The sequence below is a fragment of the Meles meles genome, chromosome 9 (assembly GCF_922984935.1).
Source record: "Meles meles chromosome 9, mMelMel3.1 paternal haplotype, whole genome shotgun sequence".
NCBI classification, from domain to species: domain Eukaryota; kingdom Metazoa; phylum Chordata; class Mammalia; order Carnivora; family Mustelidae; genus Meles; species Meles meles.
In genome coordinates this window covers 42,462,384-42,485,229 of record NC_060074.1, presented here as the reverse complement: position 1 = coordinate 42,485,229, position 22,846 = coordinate 42,462,384, and positions in this window count along the sequence as shown.

The following is a 22,846-nucleotide window of genomic DNA, read 5'->3' as shown; positions in this document are numbered from 1 at the left end:
GCTCAGGTCATGATCTCAGGGTCCTGGGATCGAGCCCCGCATCGGGCTCTCTGCTCAGCGGGGAGCCTGCTTCCCCCTCTCTCTCTGCCTGCCTCTCTGCCTACTTGCGTTCACTCACTCTCTGTCAAATAAATAAATAAAATCTTTAAAAAAAAAAAAAGAACCACAGACGGGTTTGGGTTTTGGTAACGTAACTGAGTATGATCATGAACAACAAACAGGCCGACCCCATTTCCTCCTCATAAGAGGTGGTGACAGCCCTTGTCCCATGTGGCAAAAGGGATTGTCCTGGTGCTGTCTTCTCCCCTTCTGCTGGTCCTCCTCCCTGTGCTTGTCATTGTTCCTCTCCCATAGAGATTGTGCTAAGAACTAGCTCTTTCATTTCAAAAGCCTCCTTACAGCTAGTAGGGAGTAATTTTTAGCCTCAGCTCTAATGCAAAAAGCTCAAAGTTCACTTTAAGCAGAAACCAATAGATTGCTTCCAGTCTGCTCTGCAAAGTGCTGGCTGCCTGCTTGACTGGTTTGCACGGAAGTAACTGTGTTTCGTCTGAGTCATCTTTGGGAGTGTGTCCATATGACAGTCAGTGAGAGCTCCTGGGCTGGGGCAGTGGATGGCTTCATGTAATCTGTTCATTCCCTTTGGAAAGACGAGAGGAGTTTCTTGATTGGTGGTCCCAACTGAAAATGGATCCTTTGTGGAAATGGGCCGTGGAGTATCCCAGGTGTTACCAGCTAACACTGCCCATGACCTGCTACCTGGGACCTGTGAAGTTGCCCCAGCACCCAGCCTGGTCCTGTATATGGAAAGGAACCAATAAATTTTTGTTGAATGAATGTTTGATGTCCAAGCATTTCACACCCAGGATTGTGTAGGTCACCTTTATCTTGTCTCAAAAGCTTCATTCAGTGCAACAGAGTAAGAACATCTCTCAAACCATTTCTCCACACTCAACAAATATTTAATGAACCTCTAATGTGTTCCAGGCTCTGTCAGGTGGTGAGGGTCCCTCCTTGTTCTCGGTTTTTCCATCTACCAAATGGGAAGAACAATATCAGCCTTTTGGGGCAGGGAGAGTGTGTCCACTACGGTGCCTGGCTTGTGGTAAGAGGCTTGCTGTGGGCTGTCTTAAATACTGGTCTGACTTGTGTGCACTATTTGATTCCATGACCACACAGCGGTCCTTAGTGGTCCCCACTCCTGGTCCTCCTCTACCCTGCCTTCAACCACGCATGTAATGCCACCCATCTACCTGGCTGCTGGTTCTCCAGGGAATCTGGACTCTGATCTCATCTCTTCCATACTGAGAGGTCTAGAAATTTGAAGAAATGGACCAACTTTCTCATGGGAGGAACTAGTGAGGGCCAGCTCTGTCCATTACCTCCTTTGGTTTCATCCCCACTATAGGGCGGATGGAACACTGGGCAGTCAGGCCCTGCCTGCTTGTCAGAACTCCATTCACATTCAAGGCATCAGGTCACTTTGAGGTCCAGACTTGGGCCCATTGGGTGCAGGGTCTGGCCAGTAGGTCCCAAACATTTACTGACACATTCCACAAAGATTTACTGGTCACCCTCCATGTGGTTCTAAGTCTTGAGGATATAGGAGAATGGAGGAGACAAAAGCACTTGCCTTAATGGAGCTTGAAGGTGGAGACAGGCAATCATGAACACAACAGTTACATTCCAGAGATTCTTCTATGGGAGTAAGGGGGAAAAATAGAGCAGGGAAGGGGGATGGGAAATGCTGATGAGTGTGGAAGTGGAGGGATGATAGATGATTAAGGAGAGCCAGAGGAAATCTGGGTGGACCAGAACGACATGCACCGTAGAGGATCCTGCGTGGGTGAGCATCCATGCTTGGGATTGTGGGCTGTAGGAGATGGCCTTTGCGGTCACAGTCTCCCAGCTAGCCCAGGCACTGAATCTTGCTGCTTCAGGCCCATGATTGTATGGTGCTTGGAGCTCTTAGGCATATCATCCTGCTGTATTGCTGGTCCCTGGGGAGGGGACTGTCCTTGCTTATTGGGAGGCTGTGGCAAGGAAGCCCCTATCCAGAAGGCAGAAGTTGAGTTTTTGTAATTGAAGCCCGTTGTCCCAACGCTGCTGCTGATGGGAAGACTGGAGCAGATCATGAAAGTCCAAATCTGTTCAAAGATGGACCTTCCGGGATGGACCATCTCATGCACCAACAAGTGGGAAGATTCAAAGGCATCGTCCAAACATCATGTGGTCCCTTTTGTGCTCTGATAATGCCCTCACACAGTCTGGTTGAGACAAGGGCTGTCCCATCCTTGCCCCTAAGATCTGGCCTTGTAGAGACTGGTGTGGGTGTCCCTGGGCTGGTGCAGCCTCCCCATCCCAATGGCCATGGAGAAGCAGCTGGAGAGCAATGTGGGAGACCTCAGATTTCCAGAGGCATTGAGGTCAGCTGTCATGCCTGGTGGAAGGCCACTTGGGAGAGGCAATGCAGTCCTAATGGCTCTCGTAGTCAGTTCCTTTTTTTTTGTGAAAATGTCTTTCCAACCCAAGGTTGGAGCTTGTGTTAGCAAAGACTAAATTTAGGGGCCTATAACAGAGAAGACCCAAATCAAAGGGGAGGGGAAAAAGAGAAGTGTGTTACTCTGTCACAAAAAGCAGTTCAGAAACAGAAATTACAGCCCGAGTCTGGGGGCTCCCTGGGGCTTTGGGAGACACATACTCCTTCCAGCGCAGTGCTCTGAACCATCCTGGTGGCTCAGTTCTCTCCCTGGAGGGATGACCAGGATTCAGAGGGAACCCATGCAGTAGAAGGGACAGAATTCTGTGCAGGGTGCCCTTGTGTGCACTGATTTGACTTTCCCCGAATCTCCCTGCAGAAGGCACCTGCCTTTGTTAACTGGAGAGAGAGAAAGCTTGCCCTTTTCCAAGGCGGTCCTGCTCACAGGGACCTGACTGGCTAAGTCATCCTGGGAACCTGCCCCCACTGTGACATTGGGCCTTTGGTTGTCCTTTGAGGGCTGGCTCTCATTTTTAGCCGGAGCTCACGATCGCTGGTGGAGCTTTGCCGGCGGTGACCCCTCTGGACTTCCAGGTTCTGTTCTTAGGGTCTGCTGCATGGGCTGGAGGCTCCTCTTCCATCCTGTCCAGCCTGCAAACACTTTTCATCAAGTTAATAGTGGTTTCTGATGAGGAGAACGGACTAGATGTTGGGAGTCAACATGGAGCTGGGTAAAGCGGGCCAGAGCTGGGTATGAGAGTTCTCGCTGACCTTGAGCACAGCCCCAAGCCTCTGAAAATTTTGCGCTGCCCTTTTCTTTCTCTGCTCTAGCGTGGTGCACGGGCCATTGGGCGGGCTGCTCCTTCCCTGACTCATGTGCTTTGGGAGAAGAGGATGTTTCCTTTTCTTGTTTGTTTTGTTTTGTTTTATTTTAAAGGTTTTTATTTTTTTATTGGACAGACAGAGATCACAGGTAGGCAGAGAGACAGGCAGAGAGAGAGGAGGAAGCAGGCTCCCAAGGGAGCCCGATGTGGGGCTCGATCCTAGGACCCCGGGACCATGACCTGAGCTGAAGGCAGAGGCTTTAATCCACTGAGCCACCCAGGCGCCCCTTTTCTTGTTTTTATCTCAAGAGCCTTGCCCAGGGCCTGCACAGTAAAGGCGCTCCCTATAGATTGCTGGATGGGGTTAAATGGCGTCGTATCCCCCAGGCCTCCCAAGTACAGTGTTTTGTATGTCGTAGGCGGTCAATAAATGCTTTTCCTATTAAACTGATCGTCCGGACTCTTGGTGAAGAGTTGTTGAAGGGGACAGGGGGGCACGCTTGGGGAGCACTGGGAGTGGGCCTGGATGGAAGGACACCAGTTGCAGCTGAGGCCTCTGCTAACCCTATAGCAAGGTCTGTGGCCAGGAGGGAACAGACTGAGCCTTGAACTTGGCATCCACCATTTGCTGGAAGCAGGTGGCGGGCGGTAACCTTGATGCGGCAGCTCCTTGCCCCTGAGGGCACTTGCCATCTAGGGCCTCAGCGAGGGGAAGGGCATTGCGTGGGGTGACTGAGGATCATCTGGGACGTCTGCAGTGAGGCGGGGGGAGGGGAAGGGGCAGGGAATGAGTCATACCCTCTTGCTTGTCTGGTTAGTGCCATTTCTGTTGTGGGTGCTGTCTGGTGGGCATTAGCAAAGACCCTTGCCCTTCTTGTCCAGTGCTGTGGGCCCATCCACCTACTTCTGTCCCAGCTGTCCTGTCTCCAGCCTTTTGAGAGTCCCCCGCCTTGAAGTCTTGCACCCTCGGAGGTGGTCAGTCTCTGGCCACGGCCCGTGAGTACACCAGGCGATGCCGGAAGATCTTGCTACCATTGCCTTTTATCTTTAGAAACGAATCTCTTGCATCCCTGGTTCCAAAGCCAATCATCTGAACAATTCATGCCTCCATGTGTTCTTTTAAAAAAAGCGATTTGTGGCCAAAAAGATTTAGGAGACAATGAACACTCCAGCTTCTTCTTGGAGATAAAATTCACATTACCGTGTTCATGATTCTGAGACGTCCTAACAGAGACATGGGAAATCCATCCGTTTCATAGCTTCTCTTCATAGAACTCTCTTTTTCTTTCTCTCAAGAAACCAATACACATTAAAACCCACTATTTTTAATTAACCCCTAAACTCCAGATTTTTAAAAATACACTTTACCTCCGGACAGGTTATCATATTCTACCTCCGATTTTTGCATGGATAAACTTATCCAGGATTTTCTTTTAAGGACCAAGCCAGCTGAGAGAAATAAAAATTTTGGTTCATGTACGAGGAGTAGGGGGGCCTTCAGTCAGAAGAGGAGAGCGATCTGAGATAAATTTTATGCTGCTCGCCATGTTTTTCCTCCGGCCCTCTGACTGTCCGCCACTCTTTGTTTATTAAAAGCCGGCTCGGTAGACGTTTATGCAGCGGTGGCAAGACATCGAAAGACTTCTCTGAGCCTGAGATTAGAGGCAGAATTTATGGCAGTGCGGGAAGTTGCAGCCTGCAAAGCAGCGCAGTAAGTTACAGCTGGGACTGTTAATAGGGAGGATGTCTGTCTGGGATCACCGCGGAGATCGCGCGGAGGCTGCAGTCGGCTTGTCCTGTGCAAAACCTGGGAGCCTGAGCGACCCTTAGAATAGAGGCTCCTCCACCAAGTGTCAACGGGCACCCAGGGCAGCAAACGTTCTGCTTACAAAGCCAGACCCTAGACTTCTTTCTGGCTTTTGCTTTGCGCTGATGAGCTGGTCTCTTCTGTAGAGTCTGACTCTTGGAATCATTACTGAAATTGCTTGCTGAATGCAAGCTTTTCACATCGGTTATTATTTCTCTCTCTCTCTCTCTTTTTCTGAGAGAGAACATTCTAGACCTGAGGTTATGCTGGATGTATTTCATTAGTTTTGTTAATAGGAAAAGAAAATCTGTGTCTGCAGAAATAGGCAACGTCCCCAAATAGGGACTATAGCCAGGTCGTAGTTTTGTGTTTAAAGGAGGGTGTACCCTGGAAAGCATGGTGGGGAACAGAATCCCATGTCTTAGAAATGCACGTTTGAGACACGGATTGGACTTTCCAACCACACAGCGCAAAACTGTGCAAATAGTAAAGCCAATGTATAAACAGCAAATGCCAAGTCACAAAGGCTCAAGGGAACATCCCAAATTGCATTTAATACTTAGAGAGATAATATGTAATAATATACAGAGAGATTTAGAGAGATGATATATGCTATATATTAAGATTTATTTTATAGGTCTATGTAATATGTCAATGCAGATATAGATATAGGTAGATTTAGATAATCTATAAGCTTTGGTCAACAACACAACAACTTTTTTTTTTTTTTAAAGATTTTACTTATTTATTTGACAGACAGAGATCACAAGTAGGCAGAGAGGCAGGCAGAGAGAGAGGGGGAAATAGGATCTCTGCTGAGCAGAGAGCCCAGTGCGGGGCTTGATCCCAGGACCCTGAGACCACGACCTGAGCTGAAGGCAGAGGCCCAACCCACTGAGCCACCCAGGTGCCCCAACAACACAACAACTTTTAAATAAATGTTTACTCTTTACAGTAAAACCTCAGGCTGTTGTTGCCATGGGGAAGGGAAGCTGTAAGTGTTTGATGAAGAAACACACAGGAAATAACAGGGGCCTTTGTGCTGTTCAGGAGCACAACTAATCTGGAAATTCTCTTCCTACTAAAATGCATGCACGCACACACATGTACACCACCCACCCCACAAAGACACAAAGACATAATGGACCTCCCATCTACTTCTGTCCCACCCAGAGTTATGGGGGGTCTTGCAAGAGCAGAGATCTAGCCCCTCAGACTTGGCATTTCCTCTTCCATCGAACGCCCTGGGAGAAGAGTGAATTTCATTATTTTCCTGTGCGGCACAGATCCGTGCAGAGGCCTTTAGCAGGTAAAGAATCCAAAGTTGGAGAAGTACACGTGATGGCAGATGAACTTAGATTGTGAACTTCTAGCAGCTGGAAGAGAGAGTGAGCCAGACCAGGAAGGGGCTGTGATTTGTATTAAATTCTTGCTGCAAAGATGCCCAGAGAGCTATGGGTCATGTGAGGGAGCGTATCAGGACTTCAGGAGAGCTAGGGGAGGGACTAGGAGGAGGGTCTGCTGACTGGAGCCTGGCAGGGGGATTTCTTTGGTCAAGAGCTTGTCGTTGGTTGGGGACATCACCTCACTTAGATCAGACCTGTGGTATACGTCCTACCGACCACATCAACCCTTCCTGCATTTTGTCAAGAGAGCTTCTCCAGGGTCATTAATTAATAATAATATCTATATTTCATAGTGATATTTATCTTCTGTTGGGCCCTGACCAAGGGCCACTGAGCACAGAGTATCACAGTGAATTCCCAAACCCCGGCACCCCTATTTCTGGTCTAGATGGGAAACAAACATGAGGCTGAGAGGAGTGCTAAGCCGGCAGGGCTGGGATTTGAACTGGCATCTGGGATACAGGAGGATATCCTGATGGCGGCCCTAGGTGGCAGTGCAGTGGAGAATCAGGTCCCCAGGACGGGTAGACCCAGGAATGAATATCCTGGAAGGGAGCCTAAGCCAGTCTCCCTAGCTGGGTTTCCACGCATCACACCAAGTATGGTGTTCCACTTAACGTCTCATAGTGGCTGGTGACTGCATTTTTAGAATTGTGCTGCTTCCAAAATATCAAGCAGGACAGTCAAGTGTGATGGTCCCGCCCTCTGGGGTCCAGCCAGACCAGACCCACTGTTCTGCCATGGCGAGTTCTTAGTAATTTCCCAGCCGATACAATGCTGGTCTCTGGCACGTTGCTGCAAGGGTTCTAACATACAACCCATTTATATGGCTCTGTTAATCCTACAGCAGGAACATTTGCATGCATAAATCCTTAAGAACGGGCCTGGAAGATTGGGGTTAGAGATCCCTGTGTGCCCAGCATTTTCTTAGGCTCAAGGGCACTATCCGCCTGTGCTCTCCCCGACACCATGCTTGGCTCTGTTCCTTTTGAAACTCTAGAGTAGATGAAGGGTCCTTGGCTCACTAGCCAGTTAGATTGGTGATGACCAGATTAGGCCTGGAACGTGCTTCTCCCAGAAAGTCATTCACCCGTGCATTTACACTTACGCCTCCCTGTTTTCTAATTCATTGTCTGCAAACTCGTCAAAATCTGATCACCTCAAAGGTAGGTGAAAACGCCAAGCATTCTAGGAAGAGAATAAAAACACGAAATAAAACACATGAAAGCTAATTGTGTGCACCAGTGACGCCCGGCTGCGTGCTTCCAGAGCCCCCGGCACCCTGGCTGGTCTTCCCTGCGTCATCCCCGCTGTTTGCCTGGATGCGTTCCCCAGGAGTCAGGTCTAGCACAGGCCTGTGGGGTGGTTTGTGCGGTGTGTTGCACAAAGCACTGAATCCAGCAAGCAGGACTGAATTATGAAGAGAGGAAAGAAGTAGAACGTGGGCAAGGGTGGGGAGCAAGCCCACCCAACCCAAGGCTCTGAAAGACAAATGGTTTCGCATCCAGAAACGGAGAGATACATGAGAGGCACTGACATCCCACAGGGCTTATGATCTGCCCGGAAAGAATTTATCTAGAAAACTCTGCTCTGGGCTCTAGTATAATTCTGGGTTAAGTTACAACCACCATTCACACTTGGAAACAGGACGGCATCAATGGGAAAAAGCCTTCGGTTTGGACGGCACTGTCCAGTTTGCACACGGTCTCATAGATTGTATCTGAGCTTCTCAAAAATGGTGATTCCCTTTTCAGGATGGGAAGCTGAGCTGAGGAGGGCTGAACCAGGAGTCCAAAGCCACCACCCCTTTAGCGGGTCTGTTGGGGCAGCTGGGGCCAGAACACAGCCTCATATTGTTCTCACTTCCTGGGAAAATCCTGGCATCCCCAGGGTCTGCCTCCCCACCCTGACTTGCATGAGAATTGCAAGGCAGCATTTTTATTGAAAAGCTCTAATGCCCTTTCTGGGAAGACAACTTTAAAGGGCTTGGTAAAAGCAAAATGGATGGGGGCGATTACATCTCTTTCTCTGCCCCAGACACCTGCTGGGTGGGTGGCGGAGTGTCGAGTCTGGGCTCAGTGCCTGGTGTCTGAGGGGCTTTTAGCCAGAGGGTGGAGGCTGGGAGCCCTTTCCAGGGGGCAGAGAGCACAGCTCAGCACCTTGGGGCAGCTTTGCTGCTGCTTCCTCTCAGTGGGCCAGGGCTCCCCTGCAGGCAGAAAATGCACAACAAAGGGGCCTGGGAGAGCTGCCTTGCCTGTTGGTTTCACTGCTCCGGAAAAGCAACCCTGCTTTTCTCCTGTCCGGACCCTGACTACTGAAAGGGATTCTGTCTTGGGTCATTTCATTTGCATTTTGGGTTTACAAAAACTCCTCTCTTCTGTCTCCAGCACTTCCTCTTGTTTCTCCAGCAACATCTTGCTGGAGCAGTTGACCCTGACGTTCTTTTTCTTCTCTTTCTTTACCCTTTCCTCCTGTCCCTTCTGGGTTATAACCTAGCGACTAGTTACTATGTTCCAAAGTTACCCTGTAATGTGTGCGCGAGGTAGAAAGTTAAAGTGTCAAGAAGCCTGTTTGTGAAAAGCAGCGGGCATCTAAGTCTTGTGGAGGCAGTGGTTTATAAGATTCAAGGGCCCCCGGAAGAGAAAAAGAACACAATGACTGGCCTGGGTGAATTTTATGAAAACGTGTGTTGGGTGTCTGCGTGAGCACACTGCTCGGACCCCCCCCTACCCGGCATCCCTGAGCCTGAGTCTTACAGGGTCCCCATGATGAGCAGAAACCCCTTCCTGCCCCGTGCCCCCATGACACCCCTCACCCCCCTGTGACCTCTTCCCAGCACATTCATCCCGAAAAAGTCCGTGTGTGCCCTAGGCGAATAGCAGTATCAGTTTGGACCAACTTTCAGCATTTTTAGGAGCTTATGATACGCAGCACACCCCTGCCCTCCTGGTCAACCTCACCTCCAAGGCAGACGGAGCATCAAGGAAGCTGAGTGGCAGATCTTCCTGCAATCTGCCTGTTTGCAGACTGGGCCTCAGAGCCAGGGCGCCGGTCTGGACCCTGTTATTCTCTGTGGGCTCGGAGGTGGGAGAGGACGACCAGAAGTTTACTGGGGATGAATAGCTGTGAAGGGATGGGAAGGGGGATTTTTCAAGGGAAGCCCCAGACCATGTCCAATGCAGACCCTACAAAGTCCCTGACAGTCCCTGGTCCCAGTGTGACCTGTCCCTTAGGCGGCCCCGTGTGGCTGAAACCCGGCAAGCCCTGCTCCTCCGCTGTGCTTGGTCCCTAGCTGGGAGACCCGGATCATGGCACAGCTATGGCGTCCTTATCCAGGGCTTGCAGGTAACAATGGGGTCCGGAGGGCCCAGGCAGTTAATGACCTTCTGTGGTTTCCCAGTTTCCTTATCTTTAAGAACGTTTTTTTCCTGTCTTGTGGAAAGATTAAATAATAATGATTGTAATGAGCTGAATCATGTCCCCCCTCTCCCCGCTCAGGCTCCCAGAGGCTTGATGTGATTGTATTTTGGGGACTGAATCTCTAAAGAGGTAATTCAAATGAAGTGAGGTCATTGGAGTGGACCCCCATTCAATAAGACTCATGTCCTCATCAGAAGAGGAGACCAGGACAAAGACACACCGAGGGAGGGCCTTGTGACCACGTGAGGTCGGCTGTCTACAGCGCCAGCAGAGAGGCCCCAGAAGGAACCAGCAATGCGGACACCTCGGTCTCAGGCTTCCAGCCTCCAGCACTGAGAGGAAACAAATGTCTGTTATTTCAGCGGCCTGGTGTTGGGTATTTTGTTACGGCAGGGTCCCCAAACTAACGCAAGTGTGGACTTCACTAAGCTGTGCTTTTAACAAAGACAGTCCTCCTCCCCGAACCAAGTGCCACCCCATTCTACAAGCTTATTAGAACCACTGCCCTCTTGTTGTTCCTGTCCTGGAGAGTTAGGAGGGGGAGGTGTGAGGAGCTGTGCTCTCCAAGCCCTAGAGATGCCTTTGGAACATGGTTTTCTTCTTTGTGTAAAGCAGAGGGAATAAGCCCATCCAATGAGTTTTTCTGCAGAGTGTTCTGATCTGTTACTAGTCATGCTATTCGTGCCCTATTGTCAATCATGACAATAGCGAGCATTTGGGTAGCACACTGTGGTGTCTGAGCTACTTTCTTATCTGTTGTCTGCTCCTTATACCACTCCCAAGGAGGTAGGATAGTGTTGTGACCTGCCGTCGGTCTACCTCTCTGAGTTCAAGGTCACAGGGCTGCCCAGAGGTCACTGCTGAGGAAGCTGGACAAGGGTTTTCTGACTTGGCCCTTAGCTGTTCCCTCACCCACACTAACAACTCCATGGACCAGACGTCTGACCACAGCCTAACAAGGGCCCAGCCATTGAGGTGTTGGTGTGGCCAAGGCCTGGCCTGCACAGATTAGCCTGAAAGGGAGAAAGATAACCAAGGGGAAATGGTGACCTGCGTGGGAACAGGGTGTGGAGGAGGCAACCTGGGGTCTGTTCTGTCCCCCAGCTCAGTTTCCCAGACCACACCTGGGCCCTGAGGGATAAAAGAGCAGGTGCTGCTTCTTGGAGGCAGGAGAGAGCAGCTGAGGGGCAGGGGGAGACCAGGACCCCAGGACACTGTCCCAGGAGTCCTAGCAGAGAGAGAGAGAGAGGGTGGGAGTGCCGAGATCTCAGGAGGGGCTCGGTGTCCTGAACCTGGGAGCTGACCAGCGTCCATGTTCTCACCTGGACTAGCCTGGTGCCAGAGCCTACAGGACGGCCACTGGCGTGGCCAGCAGCAGCCCCAGCACAGTAGACCCCCAGGGGCTGCGGGAACTAAGTGGGAAGTTTGGGAGAGCTGGATCCTGCATCCGAAGAGGGGGAGGCCTGTCAGCCTGACTGCATTTCCGCTGCCTGGCTGCTCGGGCCTTGGGATCAGGTTATGTTGTCAGCCAGATGCTCCGTGCTCCCAACAGGCAAGACAGGCTGTCAGAATAAGGGCCCTTGTAGCTGTCTTATTAACTGAGAGCATCTGAAAGTCACGTACAAACCCCTTCCAGGGGGAATCTTGGGAAAGGGGGCGAGCCGCTCACACTCCAGAGGGGTGTGGCCAGGCTTCTCTGGGAGTTGTGGCCCCCACATGAGAGGAGAAGGAAATCCTCTCTCTCCTTCCTGGACCTCGTTCCAAATTGGGATCCTCTGTAGCCCAGCTCCTGTGGGATTACGGCAACCCCAGGATTATGCTTTTTTTGTAGTTCATACTTTTTGCTTTGTTAAGGGATATCATTTGAATAGACAGAAGGATCAGAAGGAGAGAAGCTTCAAATGAAGCAGAGGCCCAGGTCCCTCAGCGGTGATCACTTGCACCGTGTAATTAGCATTGTTAAGATTCCGGTGGGGACTTCCTTCCTGTTAGAGTCCAGCTTAAGTCCTGCTTCTTCCTCCTGCCTTCTTCCCACCTCCCCAGGCCTCTTCTCTGTCGCCTGAAGGCCAGGGCGGGATACAGTTTTAAGCTTTACCTCCAATTCCTTGAAACCCAGACCTGGGCTGGATGAGGAAATACACAGGGGAAGATACACTAAGAACTAATCGAAAGGATACTAAAAGGATCTATTTTTGTAAAATATGCAAGAAGATGTGCTGGATTTCCTTCTTTCTCTCCCTCCCTTCTTCCTGCCCCCTTCCACCCTGTCTGTGCCTCCCAGTCCTTCCCTCCATCCCCTTCTCCTAGGCTGCCCTCATCCCTGCACCGACAGTCCCTCAGCTGCTCATGCACCTCCCTCCTGCATACACACCCCTACATCCTCACATGCATCCCCACCTGCACCCCCTACTGCATGTACACCTCCACACCTGTACGCACACCCCCTCCTGCATGTACATCCCCACACTTGCACGTGCACCCCCACACCTGCATGCACACCCCCTCCTACTTGCACACCCTCACACCTGCACATGTACCCCCATACCTGCATGCACACCCTCACACCTGCACAAGCACCCCCTCCTGCATGTACACCCCCACTTTTGCACATGCACCCCATGCAGGCACACACAGTTCCATGCCTTCATGCACATCCCCATACCCCCACGTGCACCCACACACCTACAGTGCACCCCCAAGCCTTCAGTTGCACCCCATGTCTGTACACACACCCCATGTCTGTATACACATCCCCATGCTTGCAGGGATGCCTTGGGAACTTTCTCCTGCTGAGTATTGGCCAGGTCCTAGGGCTTCTCAGCTAGTCAGTCACTGGGAGGCAGCTTTACTTTTTGCTATAGTACTTATCACAGGCCTTGGGAAGGCTTACACATATTAACTCAATCCTTCATGGCCCTACTAGTAAACTCATTTTACAGATGAGGAAATTGAGGCACAGACGGGTTCTATAACTTGCCAAAGATTACAAAGTTCAAACCCAGTTCAAACCCAGACAGTCCTGAGCTCTGAGCACTTTGGTATAAATGAAATGAGTTGAAGTATAAGACTGCCTTTTTGGACTAGGCCCAACGGGAGAAGGGGAGTCTCCTGGGAGCCCTGTGCTGTCCTCTCACTGATAGATGCTCTGTTGGGTTCTCAGAGAAATTCGATGAGACCTTGGAAAATTTGCCCTTTGAAGTGTATGTTGGAGAGCTGGTTGATGGTGAGTGAGCAACCTGGCAACTTCCTCAATGACATCTCACTGACTAGTGTCTGCAACTGTTGAGAAGGTGTCCCAGGCTTGTGCACATTGCTCAGAGAGTGTGAGGATCCTCATGGGAAGAACCGCAGTCTGATGGCTGGTCCAGAGCCTGCCCAGTTCAAGAGTAATGCAGACTGGAATGGGCCTTATCCATTCCCAAGAACAAGTGTTGGGGGGTTTAAAAACCCAGCCAAGCATGTGTCTTCTATATCTTAAGTTCTCCCAGACAGCTTCATTTCACTGTCTGCCTAGCATATGGTCTCTCACACTTCCCTTCCCTGGTTCTTTGGCTCCCTTCCATTGGGCCTCTCAACAGAATGTGCACTGATCATTTACCTCTTTCTTCTCAAAATGCTCTCCCCACTTGGCTCCTATAGCACTACACCTTTCGGTACATTGCTACACAGTACAAGATGTGTTTGCTGTGGAGATGGGATGCTGAAACTGGGAGAGGATTTACGACGCAGTGTGACCAAGGGGCACACTTCTGGTAGTTTTAAGCTGTGTCAGTTGGGATTCTTGATTAGAAGCGAACGGAATGAACTCTGGACATTTTAAACAAAAAATAACAATTCTTAGAAGGCTATAGAGGCTTATGGAATCAATGGGAGTCCGAAGGCCCAGGTGTGGGAAAGCAGGAGGAAACCAAAAAACACTGGAGGGTCCAGAACTGAGTAAGAGGAATTAGAGGAGACATAAGGGAAAATGAAAGTTAGAGAGTAATAGGTATGACAAAGTAGGATCAAAGAATAGTTGTTGTTTTTTTTTTATTAAGAATGGGCAAAGCATGAACACATTTATTGTCAGAGAAAAAGAAATTGGCATGAAAAAGAAGGATTTCTCTGAACATAATGTAATCAAGCTAGAAATAATAACAGAAAAAAAAATAACAGAAAGATTCTGGGAAAACCTCAAGTATTCGCAAATTAAACCAAAAGCATCTAAATAACCATGAGTCACAAAGGAAATCATAAGGTGTATTAGGAAATATTTTGAATTGAATGCAATTGAAGACACAAATTTCAAGATTTATAGGATTCAGCTAAAGCAGTGCTTAGGGGGAAAATTAATAGCATTAAATACTTGTATTAGAAGAAAGTTCTCAAATGAATAATCCATGCTTCCACTTAAAGAAATGTAAGAAATTGGAAAATAAGGTAAATTAACCCCCAAAATAACAGAAGAAAGAACTAATAAAGACATAAGCAGAACTGGTAGAATGGAGAAAAGATTATAGAGAAAGACCAATAAAACCAATTCAGCGTTCTCTACAAGAGACAAGCTACAGAACTGGTATGTTTGTGTGTACATATGTGGGGGTGGGGAGAGGTCTGTGACTAACTGATTAAGGAATATCTAACTTAATATTTTTTGTGCGTGAAATAATAGGTGAGGTGGTCCATGGAGAAGACACAAAACTCTAGAGCTGATGAAGAAAGAGGTGACATTTTGGTGTATTTTCTGGAGGAATGGGAGGACTAAGTATATCAGTTTCCTACTGCTTCTATAACAAATTATAATAAACTTAGTGGGTTTAACAACACAAATTTGCTCTCATAATTTCTGGAGATGAGAAGTTTAAAACAGGTCTTACTGGGCTAAAATCAAGGTGTCAGTGAGGCTCTGTTCCCTTTGGATGCTCTAGGGAAGAATCTGTATTCTAGATTTTCCAGCTTCTAGGGGCCACCCCCAGACTTTGGCTCAATGCCCCCATGCCCCACCTTCTAAGCCAAGAGTATAGCATCTTCTAATTTCTCTCTCTCTCTGATCCTTGCTTCCATCCTCACATCTCTTTCTCTGACTCTGACCCTCTCTGACCTCCTTCTCATTAGAACACTTATGATTACAATGGCCCGTAGGATAATCCAGGATAATCTCCCCATCTCTGGTGCCTTAACTTCCTCACAACTGCAAAGTCCCTTTTGCCATGTTAGGGAGTATATTCCTCATTTTAGGGATTAGGACTGGACAGCTTTGGGGGCTATCACTTTACCCACCACAATCCATAAGCAAGAGCAAACAAAAGAATTGAGAAGAACACCCAGGTCCAGCCTCCCTGGAGACCATGAACGGCTTGTGGCCCAAATCTCCGATTTAGGACATTTAGGAAATGAGATAAAGGTATTAAGTTGGCAGACCGTGGCTTTAGACCAGCATATGGCATTTTGCTGGGAGTATGGCAGAAGGACAAGATACAGGGAATAGTAGTTTTAGTAAAATGGTAATATATCTGCTCAACAGTGGGATCCAGACTGGGTAAGCACGGAAGGGAGATTGCTTACAGAAGGGGAGGAAATCAATATGTCAAATGCATAATCCACTGCTTCAGGTATGAGAGACTCTATGATAAATGGATACTAATGACTCAAGAGAAACGTTCCTAATACGGAGGACTTCTCTACTTCTATTCCAGTAAAGAGCAAAAAAGCAGAATTTTCTGATATCCTACCTTTCTCCTAAAGGAATGCATTTAATCTACTCTTCAGAAGTCTCAGAATAAAGGAGTCTGTCTTCCAATGCAGTGATTTATTACAAACTATCCATGCACCTATTGTCTCTGTAGATCAGATATGATCTTGTCACTCCAGTTTCTTAACAGAGACGCTATTCGCCAGTGATCAAACAGACCTCTTTTGTTCTGCGTGTTATGAATACTAACTCTATCTAAAATGGATCTGTTTATTAATAGGCTATAGGATATTATTCAGAACCACAGAGGAGGACTCGGTGACTGTTAGCCGTGAGGGTGGAGTTACATGTTTAAGGAGCACGTGGTGCAGAGGGAAGAAAGATACTGGAATGCGCTTGGGGGACATCAGAGAATGGTTCTTTGGAATTGATTTTACAAGTAAGGATTTCTTTTTTTATTACTGTCTTTTCTTTCTTCTCCATTTTAGATGTTGCAGAGTGGAGCTTAAGCTAGGATCCTGGCAATGCCATCTGATTGCTGGTGAACTTGGGTGGTTCTCGGCCTGGGTTTCCTCATCTATAAGACACAAATAGCAGAAGTACCTACCTTAGTGTGTTAGTAAGAGGACAATTCAGATAATACTTGTAAGTCCCATACAACAGTATCTGGCACAAATGCATTTGTTAAATAAAATAAAAATTCATTTTACAATGAGATACACTGGAAAAAAATTCATAAATACAACAGAAAACGCTTTGCATTGGTTCAGAACCAAGAGTAAATATACTTTTCCACTTTGTGTAGATGAGAATTGATCCCTGGTCTTTACTAGAGTGCAATGTTCTTCACAGTTTTCTTGGCCTTGTCAGTGATAGTGAATTTATTTCCTCTCCGTTTGCCTTGGATTGCGGAGTTGACCAATTTAAATAATCACCTCCTACTTTGCTAAAAATGGAAACTCCCTAACCTGAAAACAAATAGCAAAGCTAATTAGGTTATTTAAATCTTCTAAGACTTGCAGTCTAGATACTGTCAGGTCACGATGAGGCATTGGGATTGGAGCAGGGCTGGCTGGTTGATGGGATGTGGTAAGGACATGGCAGCCGCAACACTCTGACACCGTAAGCGACCCTGCAGAGATGGGGGACGTCACCGAGTCAAACATCCATGACTGTCTAGCAACTACTCAATTGTGCACCGAGAGTGGTTGTGATGGGTCACCACAAATTCACTAGAGACCAGAAAGTCCTCCGTCACAGCTCTCCAAACAGGGCCTTGCCAAGCAGTCAAGGCCAATGTGTCAGCTTGCCAGAACCATGGGGACAGCTGTAGAATGGCCCCAGGTGTTTTTTGAAGACTTCAGGGTTCAGGGGTCTTCCCCTCCATTATTTTTTTTTTTTAATTTTTTTAAAGATTTTATTTATTTATTTGACAGAGAGAGAGATCACAAGTAGGCAGAGAGGCAGGCAGAGAGAGAGGAGGAAGCAGTCTCCCTGCAGAGCAGAGAGCCCTATGCGGGGCCCGATCCCAGGACCCTGAGATCATGACCTGAGCCGAAGGCAGTGGCCTAATCCACTGAGCCACCCAGGCGCCCCCCCCTCCATTATTTTTAAGTTACTTGAATAAGCTATTCAACCTCTCTGAATCTCCGTTCTCAATACCTGACACCCACCTGGAAGGTTTGCTATGAAATATCCGCAAGGGAGTACATCTTGCTTCACCAAGCATGCTTAGTATATGGGGGCAGTCAGGGAATGTTCCCTTTCGTTCTTGTCTCCTTCCATTTCTGCCCCCAGCTTCCCGTCTTTGAAGCAGGAATAAGCCTATTTACTCCCCCAAGAATTCAGGAGCCATTGTATAAGAGTGAGAAGGCTGAGCTGTTTCTTTTCTAAAAGGTCATTAACTATAAGAAACTAGTCCCTGGTAGTGAGAGCCATCTCTTTCTCCTCTTGTCATGTGCGAGGGGCAGGAGATCTAGAAGGATGCCTGGTGGCCATCACTGTGGGTTGGTGGGGCCTCAGGATTCAACCATGGATGGCACCGTCAGGCTTTCTTACAAGGTCAGGGGAGCGACTTCCTCAAGAAAGACCAGGTACATTTCCATAATTCCAGACACATTTGCAGATTTCCAGGAACTGCAAGTCACTGTGCTTCCCCCTACCGTGCCCCCCCTCCCCAAGAGCCCCGAAGGACTATCCGTTCTCCCAGTGAGCCCACTGCACTGTCAGAGTGTGTGTGCATGGAGGTCCCAGCATCGGGTGACATCTGCTCTTGTCCTTTCTCCCCATGACCTTGCTTCTTTCTAGCTTCTACTCAGTATTCCTGTTCTCTTGCTCACTCCTGGGCATCAGAACCCAGTGCTGGGTGCTTCTAGAGGGCATTTGTACACGTTCAAAGGAAGAGAGTTACTTGGTATGCTTAGAAAGATTCAGTGGCAGGCATGAGGGGCTTTACCTGGCTTACTTCATGGCAGTTGTTTTACCCTATTGGTGTCCCATTTAGTGGTGAAAACCAAAAGTGGAGGAGGATCCATTTAAGTAACTCCTGAGAAGCTCCTAGGTTCTTCTCTCCATCCCCACCGTTCTGGGAACCCCAGTTCAGGCGCAGATCCAGCTGCCAGCTCCACTGGAGGTCACATGTGCGTCTGAAACTGAATTGGCCAGAACCAACCGCTCAGTTGAACTGCATGCCCCACCCCAATTTGCTTCTTCTCTTCCAGCTCCCCTTTGCTCAAGCCAAATTTAAGAGTTATGCTGGATTCAAGACCTGCCTTCACCCCTCCTTCCATAAGCAGCTCCTAGTTCTGAAATACATCCCCTCTCTGTGCACTTGTCTTCACCCCACTGTCACATTTTCTAAGCCCTACCCCAGAGCCCACCACTCTCCTTCCTTAAGCCCTACAGTCAATAATTCCCTTGCACCTCGGTGGAAATCGAAGCCCCTTGCCTCTCGCTGACAGCAAGAGCCCTGCAGTTTTTGTCCCCACCACCACCTTCCCCTCTTCCTCTCCCACCCTGGCCTTCTCACTGTTCTTCAGACACATCAAGCCCCTTCCTGCCTTGAATATTTACCGTCTTCTCTCCTTGCCTAGAAAGCTCTCTCTCCTGACTGGTCAGTGGCTGGCTCCTTCTTGTGGTTCAAGCCTCAGCTTAAATGTCAGTTCTGCAAGGGGCCACTGGGGCCACCAGATCAAAATCAGACGTCTCATCCCTCTCTATTACACTGCTTTGTTGCAATTTTCTGATTAGCCCTTATCTGACTGGTATTTAAAAAAACATGTTTAGGGATGCCTGGGTGGCTCAGTCGGTTAAGCACCTGCCTTCAGGTTGGATCAAGATCCCAGGGTCCTAGGATCGAGCCCTGCATTGGGCACCTTGTGCTCAGCCAGGAGCCTGCTTCTTGCTCTGCCTGTTGCTCCCCCCTGCTAGCGCGCGCTCTCTCTCTCTCTCTTTCTCTCCGACTAATAAAAAAAAAAATTAAAAAAAATGCATTTATCAGTTTTGTTTCTATCTTCCACCTCAGCCCTCCCTTTTATTCTCTGCTTCAGGGGAATAGGACCTTGTCTGTCTCGTTCCTTATTAAGTCCCCAGCAGTTAGACGAATGCTTGGCACATAGTTGGCACTCAGTAAACACTGGTTAAATGAATGAATAATTAGTGAGACCAGTCTGTACTCTCCCTTAACCATGTTTTTGGCTAATTCAGGATACTAGTAGGGACTCGGTTCTGGCAAGATCTTATAGGGCAGGTTTTGAACCTCAGTACAACGGATATTTGGGGCTGGATGATTCTTTGCTCTAGGGGTAGTCCTGTGCATTGTAGGATACTTACCAGCATCTCTGAGCATTCCCCACTAGATGCCAAGAGCAAACTCCCCCCACCTCAGGTTGCAACAACACAAAATATCTCCGGACACTGCCACATGTCCCCTGAGGGAGCAAAATCTCCCTTCTCTTCGGTGAGAATCATCCCCACTGGAGGGCCGTCTGCAGCTCCTCATGGTTAAAGACACGCATCTCAAAGTCAGGTCCCTAGACTAGCAGGTGACCCCTTTGAGAAGTTGCTCTACCAGGAAGGCCGAGCCAGGCTGTGGGGCAGGTAGTCCCGACCTTGACCCCAGCCCCACTACTCACGTATCGGTGAAGGGGCTTAGATTCAAAGGCATGAGCTTCTTTATCTGGGAGTGGGGTGTGCATTCATGGGGTTGACAGGCAAGGAGTGGATGCGAGCATGGAATGGGCGCTGGGGGTCCTACCGGTAGAAGCTAGATTAGCGGCAGCCCTTCCGTTGGAGAAACCCATGCTGTCCTCACATGGTTGCTCCCTTTACGAAGGTGTTTCCTGTGATGCAGAAGTGCAGTCTGGGCAGAGAAAGGAGACTCGGTGGTCTCCCACGGAGGCCTCCGTGCACATCCGGCTGACACACTGGGTCTAATCCCCTGCCCCTTGGACTCGCTCCTTCTCTGGTTTCCACAAAGGCTGACTGTGCTCTGAGCAGCTGCAGCCGGTCAGGGCCTCGGGGAGGCTGTGGGAAGGGTCGTGGTCCCTGTCAGCCGGCAGCTGTGGGAAGTGGCCAAGCATCTCTCTCTCTCTCTTTCTAATCAGTGATCGGGTCCCCAGCCAGCAGCTCAGCTCTTTGCAGAGAGTTACATCTAAAGTCCTCTGTGAGGCCGAAAATACTTCAATCCAGCAAAGGGCCTTTGGGAAACGTCCGCCCTGGTTGGAGGGTAGCTGTTTGGATGGACAGGGGTCTCGGGAGACTCTCAAGCGGGAGAAAGAAAAGAGCCTTGTTCAGTCTTCTCTTAGCTTAAAAAAAAAAGAAAGTCACGGCCTACCTAATTAATTAACTGAATTCTAAGGAGATGAGCAGAATTATTGTTAATTAATTTTAAATGAATGTAAATGTAATATGCCTAGAGTATTTGTGGTTCCTGCGTTCGTGGGGCCTGTGATTGGGGGGGCATGTGGGTGGAGGGGGACATCCAGAGCAGAGGATGGCCAGGCCTGGGGCGGGGGCAGTGTCCCTGTGTAGGGCCAGCTTTCCCCGGGCAAGTCTCCTGGGCAGGAACAATGAGTCAAAGATTCCATCGGAACTGCTGTGCCAATAGGTTTGGGTCTTAGGGGTGAGGATGCGGTGCCGTGAGAGCAGGCAGGGTGGAAGAACCAGCGGGGGTGTCAGTGAAGGGACCTCAGTTCTGCCTGGGCTGTTCACAGACCCTCTTGTCTCTGCCCCCACATGTCTCTGCCTGGCATCACCTGTTCTCACTGCAGAAGCGTCTTCTCCTTAGGGAAGGAAGACAGTGAGACCCACTTCTCAGACCCCCAGCCGGGCAACCCCAGGGGACAGGAATTGCTGTGGATGTGTACGTACATCAACCTGGGACCCGGCGCTGGGGCTGGTCTCGAGATTGCTTCTGTGGTCCAAGGGCTGTGCCCTCCCTGCAACCCAGGGAGCTAGGTTCATTATGGGAAAAAACAAGGGAGGGTAGAAACGTGTCTGCAGCTCCATGTGGTGGCTCCCACGGCCCTGCGTGACTGCACGCCAACACACGGCTCGGCCTTCCACAACATGGTTCATTCAGAGGAAAGCGGGTTCAGCCAAGCTTTTGATTTGGTTTTGTGTAAACCTGAGAGAACGAGAGTAATTGACTGAAAGTGTGTGGAGATTTATGTTGTATTGACTCAGACTGAACTCCTCTTAGAGACCCAGACACGAGAGGCAGGAATGTGACCCCTCTGATGTCTCCCAAGATGCTTCCAGGGACCAGACCTAAGATGCTTCTGGGAACCATGCCCCTGGCTTGTTCGGCTTCCCCTGTGAGTCTCCACTGCTGTTCCAGTGAGTGGCTTGAGGTAGGAAGAGGATGGTTCCAGTGTCTGAACTGGGTGACGTTTGCTCTAATATTGACTTTACTATTGTCACTAAAAGGTTTAAAAAATGAGTATACTGCCTCTTATGGTTTGAATCATCCCACCCATAGTCCAAGATATGTCCAAGTCCTAATTCCCATCCCTTGGAATGTGACCTGATTTGGAAGCAGGGTCACTGCACATATAATTACTTAAGATGAGGTCATACAGGAGGAGGATAGGTCCTTAATCTAATTGTGTTAAACACACACACACACACACACACACACACACACACAACCATGGGAAGACTAACACACAAAGAAGACGGCCATATGAAGCAGGAGCAGGAATTGGGATGATGTTGCCACAAGCCAAGAATGCCCGAGGCTACCAGCAGGAAGGAAGGATCCTTCCCTGGAAACTCCAAAGAGAGAGAGAACCTGTTGACACCCCGATTTGGACTCCTGGCTTACCCATCCAGTCCTATAGCCCCATCCAAAGACTTGCTCCTGCTGGAAGAAGAAAGGAGGTGGTCATGGTAGAGGCAGAACAATACTCCCTTCTTCTCTTCTGGGTTCTTTGTATGGTCTAAAAAATCTAATGGATATAAGACAGATTAGCAGGTGGGGTGCCTGGGTGGCTCAGTGGGTTAAAGCCTCTGCCTTCAGCTCAGGTCATGATCTCAGGGTCCTGGGATCGAGCCCCACATTGGGCTCTCTCCTCGGTGGGGAGCCTGTTTCCCCCTCTCTCTCTGCCTGCCTCTCTGCCTACTTGTGATCTCTCTCTCTGTCAGATAAATAAAATCTTAAAAAAAAAAAAAAAAGACAGATTAGCAGGTGTCTGGGTGCTCAGTGGGTTAAGTCTCTGCCTTCAGCTCAGGTCATGATCTCAGGGGGATGGAGCCCCTCATCAGGCTCTCTGCTCAGCAGGGAGCCTCTTCCTCCCCCTTCTCTCTGCCTGCCTCTCTGCCCACTTGTGATCTCTGTCAAATAAATAAATAAAATCTTTTTTTTTTTAAAGAAAGATTAGCAGGAGAAAAATGAACAAAAATTTAAGGTGTGCTTGCTTCCTGTATTCATGGGAGACCCCAGGAGAGTTGAATGACTCCCCAAAGTGGCCCAAACTGTCATCGCCTAAAATACCATCTTTAGCTCAAGACCAAAGAAGATATGAGGGGTGATGGGGAAAAGCCCAATAAACAGGGGTAGGCTATTGTGCAGATGTAAGTCCTTGCCTTCCTAGAGTTCCTAGAGAGTGAGGCACCCCTTCTTTCTGGTGTAGCTGGGAGACACGCTGACCAGTGGAGATTTCCTTATAAATGTTAAGTGTCTCTTACAAAAGGGTAATCTTCTATCCAATTTTCAGAGCTTCACTTATGTCCGCAGTTCTG